Below are 18,615 nucleotides of genomic sequence, written 5' to 3'. Positions count from 1 at the left end.
TAAGATTGATAATGATAGTCCCACATACTTGTGGCACTGCCGCCTTGGTCATATAGGTGTCAAACGCATGAAGAAGCTCCATGCTGATGGACTTTTAGAGTCTCTTGATTACGAATCATTTGACACGTGCGAACCATGCCTCATGGGTAAAATGACCAAGACTCCGTTCTCAGGAACAATGGAGCGAGCAACCAACTTATTGGAAATCATACATACTGATGTGTGCGGTCCAATGAGTGTTGAGGCTCGCGGAGGCTATCGTTATGTTCTCACCCTCACTGATGACTTGAGTAGATATGGGTATGTCTACTTAATGAAACACAAGTCTGAGACCTTTGAAAAGTTCAAGGAATTTCAGAGTGAGGTTGAGAATCAACGTGACAGAAAAATCAAGTTCCTACGATCAGATCGTGGAGGAGAATACTTGAGTCACGAGTTTGGCACGCACTTAAGAAAATGTGGAATAGTTTCACAGCTCACGCCGCCTGGAACACCTCAGTGTAATGGTGTGTCCGAACGTCGTAATCGCACTCTATTAGATATGGTGCGATCTATGATGTCTCTTGCCGATTTACCACTATCCTTTTGGGGCTATGCTTTAGAGACTGCCGCATTCACTTTAAATAGGGCACCGTCGAAATCCGTTGAGACGACACCGTTTGAATTATGGTTTGGGAAGAAAACTAAACTATCATTTCTAAAAGTTTGGGGATGCGATGCTTATGTCAAGAAACTTCAACCTGAAAAGCTCGAACCCAAATCGGAAAAATGCGTCTTCATAGGATACCCTAAAGAAACTATTGGGTATACCTTCTACCTCAGATCCGAAGGCAAGATCTTTGTTGCCAAGAATGGGTCCTTTCTAGAGAAAGAGTTTCTCTCGAAAGAAGTAAGTGGGAGGAAAGTAGAACTTGATGAAGTATTACCTCTTGAACCGGAAAATGGCGCAACTCAAGAAAATGTTCCTGAGGTGCCTGCACCGACTAGAGAGGAAGTTAATGATGATGATCAAGATACTTCTGATCAAGCTCCTACTGAAATTCGAAGGTCCACAAGGACACGTTTCGCACCAGAGTGGTACGGCAACCCTGTCTTGGAAATCATGTTGTTAGACAACGGTGAACCTTCAAACTATGAAGAAGCGATGGCGGGCCCGGATTCCGACAAATGGCTAGAAGCCATGAAATCCGAGATAGGATCCATGTATGAAAACGAAGTATGGACTTTGACTGACTTGCCCGTTGAGCGGCGAGCCATAGAAAATAAATGGATCTTTAAGAAGAAGATAGACGCAGATGGTAATGTGACCATCTATAAAGCTCGCCTTGTCGCTAAGGGTTATCGACAAGTTCAAGGGGTTGACTACAATGAGACTTTCTCACCGGTAGCGAAGCTGAAGTCCGTCCGAATCATGTTAGCAATTGCCGCATTTTATGATTATGAAATATGGTAGATGGACGTCAAAACGGCATTCCTTAATGGTTTCCTTAAGGAAGAATTGTATATGATGCAGCCGGAAGGTTTTGTCGATCCTAAGAATGCTGACAAGGTGTGCAAGCTCCAACGCTCGATTTATGGGCTGGTGCAAGCATCTCAGAGTTGGAACATTCGCTTTGATGAGATGATCAAAGCGTTTGGGTTTACGCAGACTTATGGAGAAGCCTGTGTTTACAAGAAAGTGAGTGGGAGCTCTGTAGCATTTCTCATATTATATGTAGATGACATACTTTTGATGGGAAATGATATAGAACTCTTGGACAGCATTAAGGCCTACTTGAATAAGAGTTTTTCAATGAAGGACCTTGGAGAAGCTGCTTATATATTAGGCATCAAGATCTACAGAGATAGATCAAGACGCCTCATAGGTCTTTCACAAAGCACATACCTTGATAAGATATTGAAGAAGTTCAATATGGATCAGTCTAAGAAGGGGTTCTTGCCTGTGTTACAAGGTGTGAAATTGAGCTCAGCTCAATGTCCGACCACGGCAGAAGATATAGAAGAGATGAGTGTCATCCCCTATGCCTCAGCCATAGGTTCTATTATGTATGCCGTGCTGTGTACAAGACCTGATGTAAACCTTGCCGTAAGTTTGGTAGGAAGGTACCAAAGTAATCCCGGCAAGGAACACTGGACAGCGGTCAAGAATATCCTGAATTACCTGAAAAGGACTAAGAAAATGTTTCTCGTCTATGGAGGTGATGAAGAGCTCGTCGTAAAGGGTTACGTCGACGCTAGCTTCGACACAGATCTGGATGACTCTAAGTCACAAACCGGATACGTGTATATTTTGAATGGTGGGGCAGTAAGCTGGTGCAGTTGCAAGCAGAGCGTCATGGCGGGATCTACATGTGAAGCGGAGTACATGGCAGCCTCGGAGGCAGCACATGAAGCAATTTGGGTGAAGGAGTTCATCACCGACCTAGGAGTCATACCCAATGCGTCGGGGCCGATCAAGCTCTTCTATGACAACACTGGAGCTATTGCTCTTGCCAAGGAGCCCAGGTTTCACAAGAAGACAAGGCACATCAAGCGTCGCTTCAACTCCATTCGTGAAAATGTTCAAGATGGAGACATAGATATTTGTAAAGTACACACGGACCTGAATGTAGCAGATCCGTTGACTAAACCTCTCCCTAGAGCAAAACATGATCAACACCAGAATTCCATGGGTGTTCGATTCATCACAATGTAACTAGATTATTGACTCTAGTGCAAGTGGGAGACTGTTGGAAATATGCCCTAGAGGCAATAATAAAAGCATTATTATTATATTTCCTTGTTCATGATAATTGTCTTTATTCATGCTATAATTGTGTTATCCGGAAATCGTAATACATGTGTGAATAACAGACACCAACATGTCCCTAGTAAGCCTCTAGTTGACTAGCTCGTTGATCAACAGATAGTCATGGTTTCCTGACTATGGACATGGATGTCATTGATAACGAGATCACATCATTAGGAGAATGATGTGATGGACAAGACCCAATCCTAAACATAGCACAAGATCGTATAGTTCGTTTGCTAGAGTTTTCCAATGTCAAGTATCTTTTCCTTAGACCATGAGATCGTGTAACTCCCGGATACCGTAGGAGTGCTTTGGGTATACCAAACGTCACAACGTAACTGGGTGACTATAAAGGGTACTACGGGTATCTCCGAAAGTGTCTGTTGGGTTGACACGGATCAAGACTGGGATTTGTCACTCCGTATGACGGAGAGGTATCACTGGGCCCACTCGGTAATGCATCATCATAATGAGCTCAAAGTGACCAAGTGTCTGGTCACGGGATCATGCATTACGGTTACGAGTAAAGTGACTTGCCGGTAACGAGATTGAACGAGGTATGGGGATACCGACGATCGAATCTCGGGCAAGTAACATATCGATTAACAAAGGGAATTGCATACGGGGTTGCTTGAATCCTCGACATCGTGGTTCATCCGATGAGATCATCGTGGAGTATGTGGGAGCCAACATGGGTATCCAGATCCCGCTGTTGGTTATTGACCGGAGAGTCGTCTCGGTCATGTCTACATGTCTCCCGAACCCGTAGGGTCTACACACTTAAGGTTCGGTGACGCTAGGGTTGTAGGGATATGTATATGCAGTAACCCGAATGTTGTTCGAAGTCCCGGATGAGATCCCGGACGTCACGAGGAGTTCTGGAATGGTCCGGAGGTAAAGATTTATATATGGGAAGTCCTGTTTCGGCCATCGGGACAAGTTTCGGGGTCATCGGTATTGTACCGGGACCACCGGAAGGGTCCCGGGGGTCCACCGGGTGGGTCCACCTGCCCCGGGGGCCACATGGCCTGTAGGGGGTGCGCCTTGGCCTACATGGGCCAAGGGCACCAGCCCCAAGGGGCCCATGCGCCTAGGGTTTCCAAAGGGGAAGAGTCCCACAAGTGGAAGGCACCCCCTAGGTGCCTTGGGGGGGAAGGAAACCTCCCTTGGCCGCCTCCCCCCCCTAGGAGATTGGATCTCCTAGGGCCGGCGCCCCCCCCCTTGGCCCTCCTATATATAGTGGGGGAAGGAGGGCTTTTCATCCACGCCTTTGGTTGCCTCCTTCTCCCTCTCCAACACCTCCTCCTCCTCCATAGCGCTTGGCGAAGCCCTGACGGAGTACTGCAGCTCCATCACCACCACGCCGTCGTGCTGCTGCTGGAGCCATCTTCCTCAACCTCTCCTTCCCTCTTGCTGGATCAAGAAGAAGGAGACGTTACGCTAACCGTACGTGTGTTGAACGCGGAGGTGCCGTCCGTTCGGTGCTAGGATCTCCGGTGATTTGGATCATGTCGTGTTCGACTACCTCATCACCGTTCTTTGAACGCTTCCGCTCGCGATCTACAAAGGTATGTAGATGCAATCCGATCACTCGTTGCTAGATGAACTCATAGATGGATCTTGGTGGAACCGTAGAAATTTTTTTGTTTTCTGCGACGTTCCCCAACAGAAATGTCCTTCATCGCTGAGACTATACTGTTGGACAGTGTCATTGCTTCTGAATCAACTAAAGTATCTGTAATATAAACCTGTTGCCCATGTGTTCATATGTGCTTATCAGTGCAATACGCATCTTTCATGTCTCTGTTTCTAGCCATCTGATTGATTTCAATTTCTTTCTGATATGCATCGCGATATAATGAGTTTATCTACGACCACCTCATCACTAACATCTGCAACAGCAAAGTCACCGCCAACCTAGCCGCAGCCGTAGCCAAGGTAAACAACGCCTTCTATCCTTACACTTGTAGTCTTCGTTTTGATTAGTGCGGTCCCTGCTAGGATTTATATGCTTCTGCAAATTATAAATCTTGTATTCACATTAACTGATTGTACACTAGCACGCCCCTGTGCCTGAACTTGTTCATTTTGTACGGTTCTTGCGAATCATGCTGGTCGTTCAGCGCGTCTGGGCATTGGAGTGGGCCAACTACCTGACGACAGGAAAGATGGAGATGCTCTCTGAGCAACAGTTGCTGCGACCATGAGGTGGGGCTCCCTTTCTTTGGTCGTTTTATTAACCATGAGGTGATGTTAATAAAAATGAAATCTGATTTAGTGTTACATGTAGAGATCTTTATTTGTGCTTTATAAAGTCAGATTAGTTTTGGTTTTTCACTTCTTTGTAGGTCAGTATATTGACGCATGCTACTATAATCATGTGGTGCAAAAAAGTGGTTTGTCTATTTTTGTGCTTCGGCCTCCTTCCAATTTCAGGTGGCCAACCGTTACTTGATTATGACGAGAAGTACCTAAGTTCAATACCAAAGATTAGTGATTCATGTCAAAAATTTCGGGGTAGAACAATATGTCTTTAGGTTGTCCTTCCCTAATTAATTTAGTCATAGTAACATTGGTATGCTATTTCTTTTTGGCTGCTCACACATCTTCATAACTAGTGGTTGGGGCGCACCCTTGGTGCGCCTCCTGAGTGGTGACTCTGCGGTGCCAGGTATGTCTCCGCCCATTCAAGTTGCTTTCTTCATCTTTTTTTAGCACATGCACATGGCAATGATGAGGTCTTTGGTCAGCGTTTTATGTGAAAAGCAAAGCAAACTCCATGACAGTCAATGAAAATGAATATCGTCTCTTTCCATATAAGTGGAACTGCAGCACAGTACTCCTAACAACCTGCAACTTAGCTATTTTACGGTGTGCACAAATACAAACAAATACAGCTTTAGAACGTGGACGGACTGACAGTTCCACCACTTCCTGGTCCTCAGCGTCCAGCACCCGCAAGGATAACTTTAAGTGTGCCGCTAATTCCATGGAGTATTTTAGCTGCCAATGGAGATCCACCTGCACATATTGACAAAACACGAATTACTCCCTTCAAGGATATATGAGCCAGAGTTAGCAAATTTGCATAAATGATACAGTAGCAATAAAGAGTGAAATAGAAGCATAATGTATATGTTAATGTACTCAGTGATGCTTGTCCCGCTGCTAACAGCTATTAAGCTAGCCGCTTGTGCAACCAATCCATGCTTGCAAAATTGATCCAGTTTCTTTGAAGACGAAGCAAACGATTCTGCTATACGAGTCAGGCAAATGGAAACATGTTCCAACACCTGAAATAAATCGATTGAGAACATCAGCATCTAAGAATAGATGGTATCATGGCATAATCAGGGTATGCAAATACAAACAACAAGCATACTTTTGCATCATGGTAGTTGAGAAAATTTGTTAGCAGTTGAACCGCTTCCATTACGAAATCTGAGGCATCTCAAGGAAGCTTCCTACACATATTAGGAGTCGTAGGTAAAACCACTCTCTGTATACATTCCACCCAGAAAAAACTGCGAATAATAATAAAATGTAGTACACTATGTGTACAACAAAAAGACAGTGATATGACAAATTACTATGTCCCAAGTTCTAAATGCTGCAAAAAAATAACAACTTAAGTATTGAGAATGTTATATCTAAATGCAGGAAAAACATGAAAGTATTTAGTAAAATTACTTGAACACCGATGGAGAAGAAGTCAAGATATGACGGCACTGCAATTAGTGCGTCAGCCCTCAAGCAGGCAGTTGGACACTCCTGGGATATCTTCTTAAGTGCTTGTAAGGACTAAAATACCCAGAAAAGGCAAGTATCATGAAAAAGAAACCAACGTGTGCATGAAATCAATTCTGAATTTTACACATTACTGTGACGGCCTTGTATAGAATATATACTTCATATTTCTCTCTAAAAATAGATTTGCAAGGCAGATAGCTAATTCATATAACTATAACAATTGCTAATTAAAGAATAGGCAGCAAATCTTATAACATGAGAGCTTACATCTTTTGCCAAGCCCTGGTTGTTGTTGGCTTTGAGCTCCTGAACCCGCTTCCTCACATAGTCCAGCCAACTCTCAACTTCTTGATTTCCTCACAATAGTGATCTCCCCTGAAATCAACCGCGAATCCTAGTTCGATGCCATGGACTGTAAACTTTCATTGTCTGGAGAAAAAGTAATTAAAAGTAGGGTAAATAATTAGAGAAAAAGAACCTTGATTTTGTGAGATCTCCTTTCTTTTTGGAGATGTGCAGTCTTGTCTGCTCTCATCACATCCAATGATTTCTTGAAGTATGACGGATCAGAATATCTCTTCAAACAAGTCCCAACACCAGCATTATCAAATCTGAAAATATAAATCATGTTAGATACCCGAAAGCGCTTTTAAAAAAGAAAACAAGCATCCTTACCTGTCGAGAAGGTAAAGTCGTGGTGGGTCTCGACATTCTTCATAGCAATCTATCATAAACCATGGCAAATCACTGGATATGAGATGATTTTGCTCATTTCAAAGTTTTGTGTGCCAGTCAGAGCCTACATTTAAAATTAAGTAAAGCTATGTGATGATCTTAAACCAAATTGTTGATTATGGTCAAGAGACAGTTGATTATGAGACTGAGTTAGAAATGGGCCATTTTGTACCAGGACAGCTCTAACATTATGGACAGATTAACTCATTGCCGAAAAAGGTTTGTAGTGATTTAGTGACACCAACCTCAATCAGTTGGCATTTTTTGTTTTGCAAGTTTGACCTGATTTCAGATTGCTACTGCTAATACTCATATCAATCTGATGAAGCCAACATTAGCCAACTTCAATTGCTATCAATATAGACCGATAAATTATTGTGAAATAAAAATGGGCAATATTATTATCGGCGACTAAAATGTGTGCAAGAATCCTTAGCTCGTTTTTTTTCTACTTGCGAACACATGTATAGTCATTGATGAAGTAACGACCTGGTACATTAGCAAAATGTATATGCCTCTTCTGATTTTTCAGAGAGATGGAAGCGCTGCTTCAATGTTCTGTACTCGAGTTAGCACCTTACGCCCCCCCCCCCCCCCCCCCCCCCCCCCCTAGCTGATGTAGTTATAATTAACTTGCTAATGTAGGTCATGAAAAAAAATCTGCCGCAAATCTGGTATGACCAAAGAATATCTCAGGCATAGTGAACTAAAGGTTAACTATTTAAGATGAATATTAGAGGATTTGTGGCATTCCTGAAGCCAACTCAAAGCTAGCAGATCAATTCTACCTGACATAGCATCTCCATTACCAAGGAGCTTCTTCCTTTCTTATAGGGGTATGTGTTCGACCAAAAGGCATTTTTTTCTCGCATCAATATTGGAAGCCACTCCCCTGACCCACTTCTCTGTATTTGTCTTTAACATATTTGCTAGCCCTGAAATTTGTAGGGAATTTTTTAAGACGCAAACTATGACAGAAAAGTGTGAAGCACACTGATAACAAAATTAGCTCACCCATTCATACTGCTGCAGAGTAGAGTATTTATGATCTCTGGTCAGTGTTGTAAGCTGGTCTTCTTTAATCCCAAAGGCAAGGGCACCATCAGCATGTGCTTCTGCAAAAATCATCACTAAAGCAATCACATCAGAAATTCATGAAAATGATTTGTACTGTCTACAACAAGAACAAGGCAAAACGGACCATAAATGGGCATCCAACACAAACCTAGCATCACACAGACAGGGGGAGGGGGAACGGGGACATACCTTGACAATTTCCATGGCATCCGAGAAGAACTTCCTCCTCGAGCACCTCCGTCGTGGATCCCTGGAGAAGAGGAGATCCTCAACGAGCTCCTCGCCCGCCGGCACGATGAGGATCAGCGACGGCGTCCCAGTCAACACCGTCACCTCGCCTCCAACTCGCGCAAGTCGCGACTGCCTCGATAGCGCACCACACTCATCGGTTCTCCAGATCGCGCCCGGCCGCCGCGCCAACTTGGCTCTGCTCCACTCGTGACGGTCGTCGTGGCCGCTCCCATGATACGCCGATCTGGTCCGCCGCCATCGGCCGCTGCTGCTCCTCCACTGCCAGCAACCGCAGCTGGCCAAGAATGAAACACCATCCCCATATTCTCTTTCCTTCATTGAATTGAGACAAATTATCAAAAAAGCTAATCTCAACTAATTTAACCTAGGCATTGTGAATTCTCAGCATCCAAAGAACCAATTTGAGAGATAAAACAATTACCGATAGAAATTTGTGATGTATGCTTCCTTTAGCTTTGTCAAATCAGAACGTAGTCCCACTAAACATCCATTGGCTCCAGCATTTTCCTTTCTTCCTCATCAGAACGTGAACAAGATAGCACAAGCATCATCTCACAAATCTGTACATTATCTGCAGTCCAACTGTTCCATACCAGAGGAGAGAGGGGAGTGGCGAGCTGTACCTGAGTGGAGATGTAGGGGCGGCTACCATGGAGCATCGGAGGCATGGCAGTGCTGTGGTCGGCTGCTTGCCGGTAGCACCAGAGAAGACGTCGCAGTGGCCGTGCTTGCTAGCATGGCGGCAGCCAGGAAAGTCAACGCAGCAACCAAGGACTCGAACGAACGGATCGGCGGAAGAGCCGCCTCGCACGACCTCCACCTCCGCTGCCTATACAGCCTGCCAGGCGACTGTCGAGCCACCTACAGTATGCCCCTGCCTGAGGCCGCCGTCTAACCACCTCCCACACCAATCCGCCGCCGCCGCCGCCGCCGCTGCCGCCGCTAGGGTTTCGCACCGGGAAGTGAAGCCATGTCAGGGAGAGAGGCTAACAGGATTGCGGGAGTGCGATGGCGCGGCGAGGATGGGTGGAAGACGAGAGAAGGTTGCGGGCGGGGGCGGGCGACGCGATGGGTGGCGGCGATGAATGGGCGGTCGTATCTGGCGAAGGTGGGGAGGAGGTGGCGTGCGTCCTCTCTCTGTCTTCTCGAGGAAGGAAACGACCACGCCTTTCTTTCCTACGAAGGGAATGTTTCCTTCCAATTGGCCAGCACGGACAGTGCCACCCTGCCGACGTGGACACAACCAGAGATCGCTCATTGCGCGACGATAGTGTTTTAAGTGAAAAGTAAAGAACGAGAGAGTTTGAATGAAAGATGATCCATCAGTCTTTATTGATGATAGAAGTAGGGTATTTATACCCAAGCGGAAGTACACATGATGCTTGGCGATCAAGTAAACACATGTTTTTTCTATGAAGGGAATGTTTCCTTCCAATTGGCCAGCACGAACAATGCCACCCTGCCGACGTGGACACAACCAGAGATCGCTCGTTGCGCGACGATAGTGTTTTAAGTGAAAAGTAAAGAACGAGAAAGTTTGAATGAAAGATGATCCATCAGTCTTTATTGATGATAGAAGTGGGGTATTTATACCCAGGCGGAAGTACACATGATGCTTGGCGGTCAAGTAAACACATGGTTACTTGAGAGCCAAGGAATTACATAGTTGTCTTGAGAGCCAAGGAAGTACATGGTTGCTTGAGAACCAAGCAACCTATTTAACAATTAACTTAATCCTAATTAGCTTAATCAATAAGCAACTATTCTATTCTTAACACTCCCCCTTGTACAACGTCTCTTCTTTGGTACATCCATTATCTTGACAAATTCTTTGAATAATCTTGAATGTCTCCTCCAAAAACCCTGTGGGAAAAATATGAGGAGAATAGTGGAGATATATTGCTAAAACTCCTTTAAACCCAGTGGGAAAATAATAAGGAAAAGATGATGCAACATATAATGATTATTGTCTCTTGATAACTCATATGAGAAAAACCTTTGAAGAAGGAGAAAAATCATCGATTAGTTTAGAGAACAATTAATATGTCTTGAGTACTTTCTTTAAAAACTTCGATAGGGAAAATAGAAAGTATGACGTATGATCTTTGGTAAGATATTGCATCATTAAAAACCATTATGAGAAACTTTGATAGAATAGTCATAAGGGAAAAGAGTGCGATATGATATGCCATTAAAAACTCCTTTAAACCCCAGTGGGGGAAAATATAAGGAGAAAGTGTATGACATATATCGGCACTTGTATTTATATTGTCTCGTTAAAAACCTTTATGAGAAACCATTAGGGAAAACTCATGAAGGGAAAAGGAGTACAATATATACAATTTTGGGATTGTTGATAGGTTATAGGTTTGGGAAATTACTCCCCCTGAACTTTGCAAATCTGGAGAATGTGTAATATAATTTCCATTGATATGATCATGACCTTATGAATAATCTGTAGGATTTTCAAAGTATGTTGTTTGCATATTGTTTCCTCACTTTCTATAATTCGTGAGGATAAGTAATTTTCGAGCAATGTACTTTATGATATTGCTCTTCATATAACCTGTAGTTTTTGAGTAACACAAGTGGTAGCGTCTTGATAAATCAAGTTATGTAATTCTGATGAATCTCAACCACATGATTTTTAGTGTGGTTAATCATTCTGCTAAGCCATACATATTTTGCAATGATTTTAGATAAAGCAATTACGTCAGAATGATAACTAGAAATAGCCATTAAAGCCCATTTAGATGACTTCCATACGAAGGCTATTCCAGCAAATTCAGTCATTGATATGGCATTGTTGGGATCAAAGAAAGAGCCAATATAATTATATCATATCATGGCCATATCTTGTATTTCCTGATGGAAATATCCAAGATTTATTGTGAGCTTGAGATATAAGCTGATATTTCTTATATCGACCATATACCTTTTGTTGGGGGTTGCACTCCGAACATAGATAGCAAATATAGTGTCAGGCCTGACATAGTTTGCAATTATATGAGTGCTTTGACATTAGTGAGATATAGAACTTCAGGTCCTGATATCACTTCATTAACACGCCTAGGTATGAATGGATCTGTACCCTATCAGGGGTAGTATGACCATATTACATGTCTTTTATTGATACGATATATCCACATTGAACTTCTCGTATATGTTTTGGATATATGTAGACTGATATAAGTATTCTTGAGAGAATGCTCAAGTTGTAAGCTTAAGCTAAATTTGGTTGAATCCAAATTTTCCGTCTTGAGATGATTTTATGTATTTTTAGGTCCTTTCGAGACATTGATGATGAAATCATCGATATACACTGAGGTGATGTAAGGAATAAAACTTCTGATTTCTTTATTAAAACACATAAACAATCATGATTATTCAAGCAATCCTTTTGAAGAAGGAACTTATTTAGTCGGTAGTACCATATGATTTTCAACTATTTCAAGTCATAGAGTGACTTATGAAGTTTTACACAAAACTTGTTGTGATTTGCTTTTGGATTTGGAAGTATAAGCCCTTCAGGGACTTCAATAGAGACTTCCGAAATAAGTGTCATATGAGTATGTAGCCACTTCATCCATCAACTGCATGGATATTATTATTAATTTTTATTGCCAATGATATTTAGTATCGAAACATAATTCCACTTATACCAAGAGGGTATGTTATATCGTAATCGATGTCGGGTCTCTGCGTGAACCCTTTTGCTACAAGCCTCGCTTTCTCACCACCTCGTTGACTCTGTCAATGAATGAGAAGTTTTTAGTATTCCATATGGAAGATACTTATGAGGAGTAGGTATTACTGCAATAAATACCACTCGAGCGAGTGCTATTCTTCATTACTTGCTTCCTTTTATGTGAACCAATATGAGTGCAAGAGGCACTCTACCATGGATTTTGGTTCTGGGCCCAAAAAGGTTTTAGCAATTTGAGAAGAAATATATGTCGACAAATGTAGTCTTTAGTTTATATGATTCTGATGGAATCACTGAAGTTTATGGATAAAATATTTATTCCTTTTTAACTCCTTGTGATTTCCTACAACAAATGGAGTCAAGGTGTTTCGATTTCCCGACACCAAAAAATTTATGCACATTTATGCCGGGCTTTGGATTATGAGCATCCAGTGAGGTGTCTTTCAACTTGATGTTGAATTAAATTTACTGGTTGAGGATTTGATTTCCTCTGTTTCCGCGGAAGCATATGAGAAGTTATATCTCGTCTTGTCAGATTTTCTCCCCCTCTTGCTCTCATTTGGGGACAAGAGTGGTTTATCAGGTACCTCCACTCTTTCTGACACTTTACTGCAGGAATATAGAATTTAGTAACACCTTGTTATCAGTAAATGTATGTGGCAGATTTGCAATGTGTTGCAAATATATGATTCTCTAAACTTTTAGTTCAGATTCTTTGAGTACGTGGATATAAGGATTGAATGTCAATAACATTTCTAATTTATTTTTCGGCATTCTTTGTGGTACTTATCTCCCCCTAATGCCAGAAAATATCCTTATTGCTGATGCAATCAGCATACGGGCTATGAATAATTTTGATTGACGGATAAATTGTTATTCCTCACATAGATCCCTAATTTTCTGTGAGTGTCCATTGATGTACGATGGAGTGGTGATATCGGTATGTAACCGAATTATCGCAGATGGGAAATACTTTGTCGATTTCCACGTAGTTACTACAAGGGGGAAGTAGTATGATATGCAGTTGGTATGATTTAGATCATACTTACGATGTGTAAGGTCGTATGTGTCCAGCAAGAGGCTGGTAAATTTACAATTCTTTAAAAAATGGTCATGTAATTCATTTGACTATCTTTGATAAGAAATTTACTTTAACCATTATGGGTATGTACATAGGGTACTGAATGCAATCAGAAAATTCTCGTGAAATGAGTTCAACGACATTGTCCATTCGAATGGATTTATCCTTTGTTCAGGAGAATTTGCTTCTACTTTGATAAGTTAAGCAATTTATTGGGTAAGACCATGCATGGTTGTGTGTGATAAGAGACACACTTAAAAACATTTTATGAATGTGTATATGAGTACCATGAAGTATCTAAATTACCCCAGATAATGGTTAAGCAATCCAGGCATATCTTTTGAATGTGTTTAAGGAAAAATAAGTGTCCTGCTTAGAATTTTAAGGTGAGAGTGCCTTAAAACTTATTTCCCCTATGGTACATGCGGTGCACATAAAATCTGATGATTTGGGAAAATTTGTAACTTGATGAGTTGTGACCAACAGGATTGTCAATATTTTTCTAATCTTCCCCAAACCAAGATGGATAAGGTTATTAAGCTAAATATTCATTTATTAAGATGTAGAAAATTATTGTGTACGCAACAATATTGAGTATGAATTGAACCATACATTCAGATTTATAAAATATCATGTCCGAAAAATAGCATATCGGACATCGCACTACATTTAGTAGCACAAGTACAGGCTAAAGATATTTTGGGAATAACTAGGAGATTACATGAGGTCTCCAACATTACTGAAAATTTAATTACGCAAACATATCATCGATGCAAAGGAATTCACATTCCTTCTAATCCACTAGATTTTTGGTTCTCCTTCAGATGAAGATCTGAGAACAATCATTTACCAGAATATTTTCTGGTTGTACGTTTGCAAATTTTCAAATTATCCCAATGAACTTATTTGCCTTTTCAATAATTATGTGGTGTGGTTTCACCATATGTTTGAGGGTTTGGTAATCACAGGGACAATATTTATAACCACACATTTGACAAACTTGAGAGTTGTCTTTTGATCATTTGATAACGACCAATTCCTATTAAGAGATAATTCTATCTTTGGTTGTCTACTAGCCTCCACTTTACTTCGAATTCCTCATGGTTCTATTTTCTGACCACTAACTTGCATAGTATTCTCGGTACTAGTAAGAATTCAAATAATGGTATAGCACCCGTTGGGTGAATCTGATGATTTTAAGAAATTCCATGTTTCTTCATCATAAAAAGGGTAATACCATCTTACGAGGATGTAAAGTGCATTAACGATTTTTCAACTGGATCTGTATATAGGAAAATATTTGATCATGATATCTCAATTTGAAGTTGATTATGTGATAAAATTGTGAGCTGCGATAGACTTGAGGTCTTGAAAAATGAATGGGTAATCATTCGCGATGTGCTCAAGGCATCATGTTTATATTAAGGGAGATATTTAGCGTGAATAAAAATTCATCCATTATGTACTTTAGTTTGAGAACTAAGTGAAAGTTGGACACATAAAGTGCATATGAGCGTTGCAACTTTAGAGTCACCGCCAAAAACATAGACGTTGCATGTTTGACATTGGTTAGTCACTGTGAAAGTATAACCACAATATGATGTGGACACTGTAAAAGTGTTGAGACACTCGATCGTTGCCATAATTATGGGATCCATCTTGATGGATGGACAACACTATAATTATAGATAGTGACATAGGCTTCACTGCCATGTATTTTACCAATGTAATAGAAGTCAATCACGATTATATGCAAATATATATATATATATATATATATATATATATAGTTTCCTATGACATATTCAAGCAAAATGGGGCTTAAATAGTTGATATTAGCACACAATACCATTTCGGCGTATAGCGAGTGTGCAAGAACAATATTTACTATGAGAGTAAATCATTTTAGTGAACAACAACAACTGCTTCTGAGGAGCAAATTTTATAAATATAGCTGATGCTATCGGGGTCTTATGTGTCTACCACAAATTATATAGATAGCACTTTGAAGATAATCACCAAATGCGGTGTAGATCTCGCAGTAATAGAAAACATAGTCTGACTTTTGTCAGTAGATGTTCATATCTCTATTACCTTATGTTATGCTATATTTAAGAAAATCACTTTAAAGGTAATCATCTGCCAAAATGGCATGATGTAGACCTTGCAGTAATAATGGATAGTCTGCAAAATTCACAGTAGATGCCACTATTACCTTATGATATCTTCAGGTAGTCACATCTAATATTAATATTTGGAAGAGCACTTTGAAGGTAGTCATCTTATCAAACGACAAGACGTAGACCTCACAGTAATGATGGATAATCTGCAAATTATGCAGTAGATGTCATCAATACCTTGTGATTCCAAGTTTAACTTTAGTTGTATAATATAGTTGGTGTACTAAAATTACATGCTACATAGAATGCTTGAGGCAGACGTATTGAACATGTTGATTTTTTAAGATAAAATTATCATTTACAATATGTAAATGCAATAGGGAAAGCGAGTCTCCTATCCAAACTTGCAAAATAGTTGATCGTCAAATCTACAACTTAAAGTACATACACGTACTAAATTGCAGAAGAAAAGTAAGCCTGATGGAATATTTTGCAAGTGCTATGTACAGAACATAGTTTCAAATTGTTGGAGAACTAAACCGTAGGTTTAGTGAATCCTAGTAACCCACGTCCTGTACGCTGAAACTGCAATGACATGTATTGGATATACAGAAATACAAGGCTAATTGGAACAATGCCAATGAGATAAAGATTTCCCTAATCATCGATCTGTCTATCCTGTGCGGTTCCAACTCGGGAGTTCTGCCCGTAACCACCGCTGCTAGGGATTTGCCCTGCCGGCCAGACCGGAGGATTGGGATCTCTACCGCCAACTCGTCTCGGGCCGTGGCCTCGACGGAACTGCGCCGGAAGGCGCCGCGTTCCGGCCGGTTGGTGCATGGACCGTGCCGTGCATCCGAATGGATCCGTCGATCCAAGCACCGGTTTTTGGGCGCGCCTGAGGACGCGCCACCGTGAGCCGCGATGGGAACGCGTATGCAGCGGGCTACGCCGGCCGTTTCTCGCCAGTCAAGGCCAAGTGGTGTCACGCCGTTGGGCGCCGTACGCCATGGAGTGCTGCGCTAGTAGGAACAGCGACGGTGCCGAGGGCTGTCATGTGCTCCGCGCTGGAAGTCGCCTTGCCTTGGGCCGAAGTCGCTTGTGCCGGTGCTTCAAACGATTGATTGCTTCTACGTGTGATTTGCGTGAGTACGTACATACAGCCATATAGTGAAAAGCAATCCATTGTTAGATTATTGGTTCATCACAAGAATATTAGATCAAATAGGCAAAGATTAGTAATCTCTGTTTTTTTAATTGAGGCCAGATTGACAAGCTCTGTTCTTCTTTGATCTTTAGTTGACGATGCCGTTGATGGATTGCCTCTGTTTCTGGCGCCGTTCAAAGAAATCACCGGAGTTTTCTGCCGTAAGAGGAGTGTTTCTAATTTTTCATTGATTCCTCTTGCATCTTCTCCTTCTGTATTCTTCCTGCAAAAAGACTTGCTATGGCAGAAATTAAATCGGAAAAGAACCACGCTATTGGACTCCGGTTTATCTTTTCTCGAGGCCAGCGTTGTGTCCAGTGGTCGATGTTGAAGACCGCCGGAGACCCGGAGTTGCATCTGCTATGGTCGATGACAGTGCCGTTCGTCGTTTGTTAGGCTGATCCCCTTTTCTCTGTGACTAATTCGCTTGAGCAGGAACGAGAGAGTTTGAATGAAAGATGATCCATCAGTCTTTATTGATGATAGAAGTGGGGTATTTATACCCAGGCGGAAGTACACATGATGCTTGGCGGTCAAGTAAACACATGGTTACTTGAGAGCCAAGGAATTACATAATTGCCTTGAGAGCCAAGGAAGTACATGGTTGCTTGAGAACCAAGCAACCTATCTAACAATTAACTTAATCCTAATTAGCTTAATCAATAAGCAACTATTCTATTCTTAACAGATAGATGGGTTTGATGTTGAGAAATTGGAGCATTGCATTTGATGGTAAGCAATCAGTTCTGCAATTCACTTTTATCCATGCAATTACTTTTTTGAGTATTATATACCGTGGAGAATATATTCAGTACATAACTAAATTTTCATAAAACATTTGAACATTCTCTTTTCAACATGTGTAATTTATATATATTAATCGAGCTATAGGTAAGCATAGAAAAAAGTAGGTGCATATGTAGTAAAGAAACCGTGGGAATAAAGTGCGGCACTTGCATAGCTTCGCAAGCTTGGAGAGAGATATAGTCAGATCTTTAGTTAGCTTTAGTTCATAAGTAAGAGGGTCCTACTTTCTTAGTCCACTATGGTGCCTACAATGTCAAGGAGCGTTAGATTTGAAATCACATATATGTTTATGAATCGTTATGAGTTCTAAATGATCATTTTTACATGGACATATGTCAAAGCTGAGTAAGAGCCAGCGACCTCAAGGAACAATAACCATTCAAGATTAATGCACATTTGGTTTGCCGTGGCCTGGGCGTCATAAAAAATGGCAAGGACGTCACTGAGGCTGCCTTGGATGCTCTTGCCAACCAGTTGAAGGAGTAGCTGGAGCTGCAGGACATTGTCGCGCTCCGAGAAATCTTCAGGCTCGATGACGAGCAGGCCGTGGCGATCAAGCAGGGTGCCCTTGTCAACCTTGGAGTTGTTGATGCTCTAGATCATGAAAGAGAAAGTATTCAGGCCACTGATGTGTAAGCTCCCTTCTGTTTATACATGACCTGTTAGGGAAGATCAACCCTAATGACAGCACAATGCACTTGTTCTTGTTGTTGCTGGCCGTGAAAGCCTGTAGGGTGTTTTGGGCTGTTGTTTTCCCTTTTCGGGTTTGCTCTGAGGGGAAGAGCTTGCTAAACCACCTCTATAATGTGCATTATTAATTTTATGCTAGGAAAGTGAAAGGGGCGCCTCCTACCTGGCACCGCCCAACTTTTTCTCAGGCGGCGCCACCGGGTGGCGCCCCAACCACTAGTCCATGGTCATTGCTCGCTCCTTTGGCCACGGCCGTCTCCGCCCTTTGCGTTGCTGCCCCAGGGGCGGGTGGATATGGTCGACTTCATCATTGAGCCAACGTCGAGTGCCCACGGCCATTCGAATTGTTGAACATGTACTCGGACCAGTGGATCTTGTTGCCGGTTTAAACAACACGAT

The 18,615-nt window shown here is 41.8% G+C and overlaps 1 long non-coding RNA gene across 8 annotated transcripts; it reads right to left on the bottom strand.

Moving 5' to 3' along the window:
- Positions 1-5,581: 5,581 nt before the first annotated feature.
- On the bottom strand, positions 5,582-9,776 carry LOC125545273. 8 transcript variants are annotated; one of them, XR_007299966.1, is made up of 12 exons: positions 9,229-9,774; positions 9,027-9,116; positions 8,543-8,917; positions 8,291-8,391; positions 8,065-8,211; positions 7,217-7,340; positions 7,020-7,152; positions 6,809-6,935; positions 6,482-6,592; positions 6,174-6,255; positions 5,939-6,084; positions 5,582-5,812 (listed from the first exon to the last, which is right to left on the bottom strand). It is a non-coding gene; the product is annotated as an uncharacterized LOC125545273 (long non-coding RNA). The 8 variants fall into 8 exon arrangements; XR_007299963.1 differs by having other exon boundaries at positions 5,582-6,084; positions 8,291-8,406; positions 9,229-9,776; XR_007299967.1 differs by having other exon boundaries at positions 5,582-6,084; positions 6,809-6,916; positions 9,229-9,775.
- Positions 9,777-18,615: the final 8,839 nt, after the last annotated feature.

Source organism: Triticum urartu, chromosome 3 (assembly GCF_003073215.2).
Source record: "Triticum urartu cultivar G1812 chromosome 3, Tu2.1, whole genome shotgun sequence".
In the NCBI taxonomy this organism is placed as follows: Eukaryota; Viridiplantae; Streptophyta; class Magnoliopsida; order Poales; family Poaceae; genus Triticum; species Triticum urartu.
This window is presented reverse-complemented; position numbering and strand designations above follow the sequence as displayed.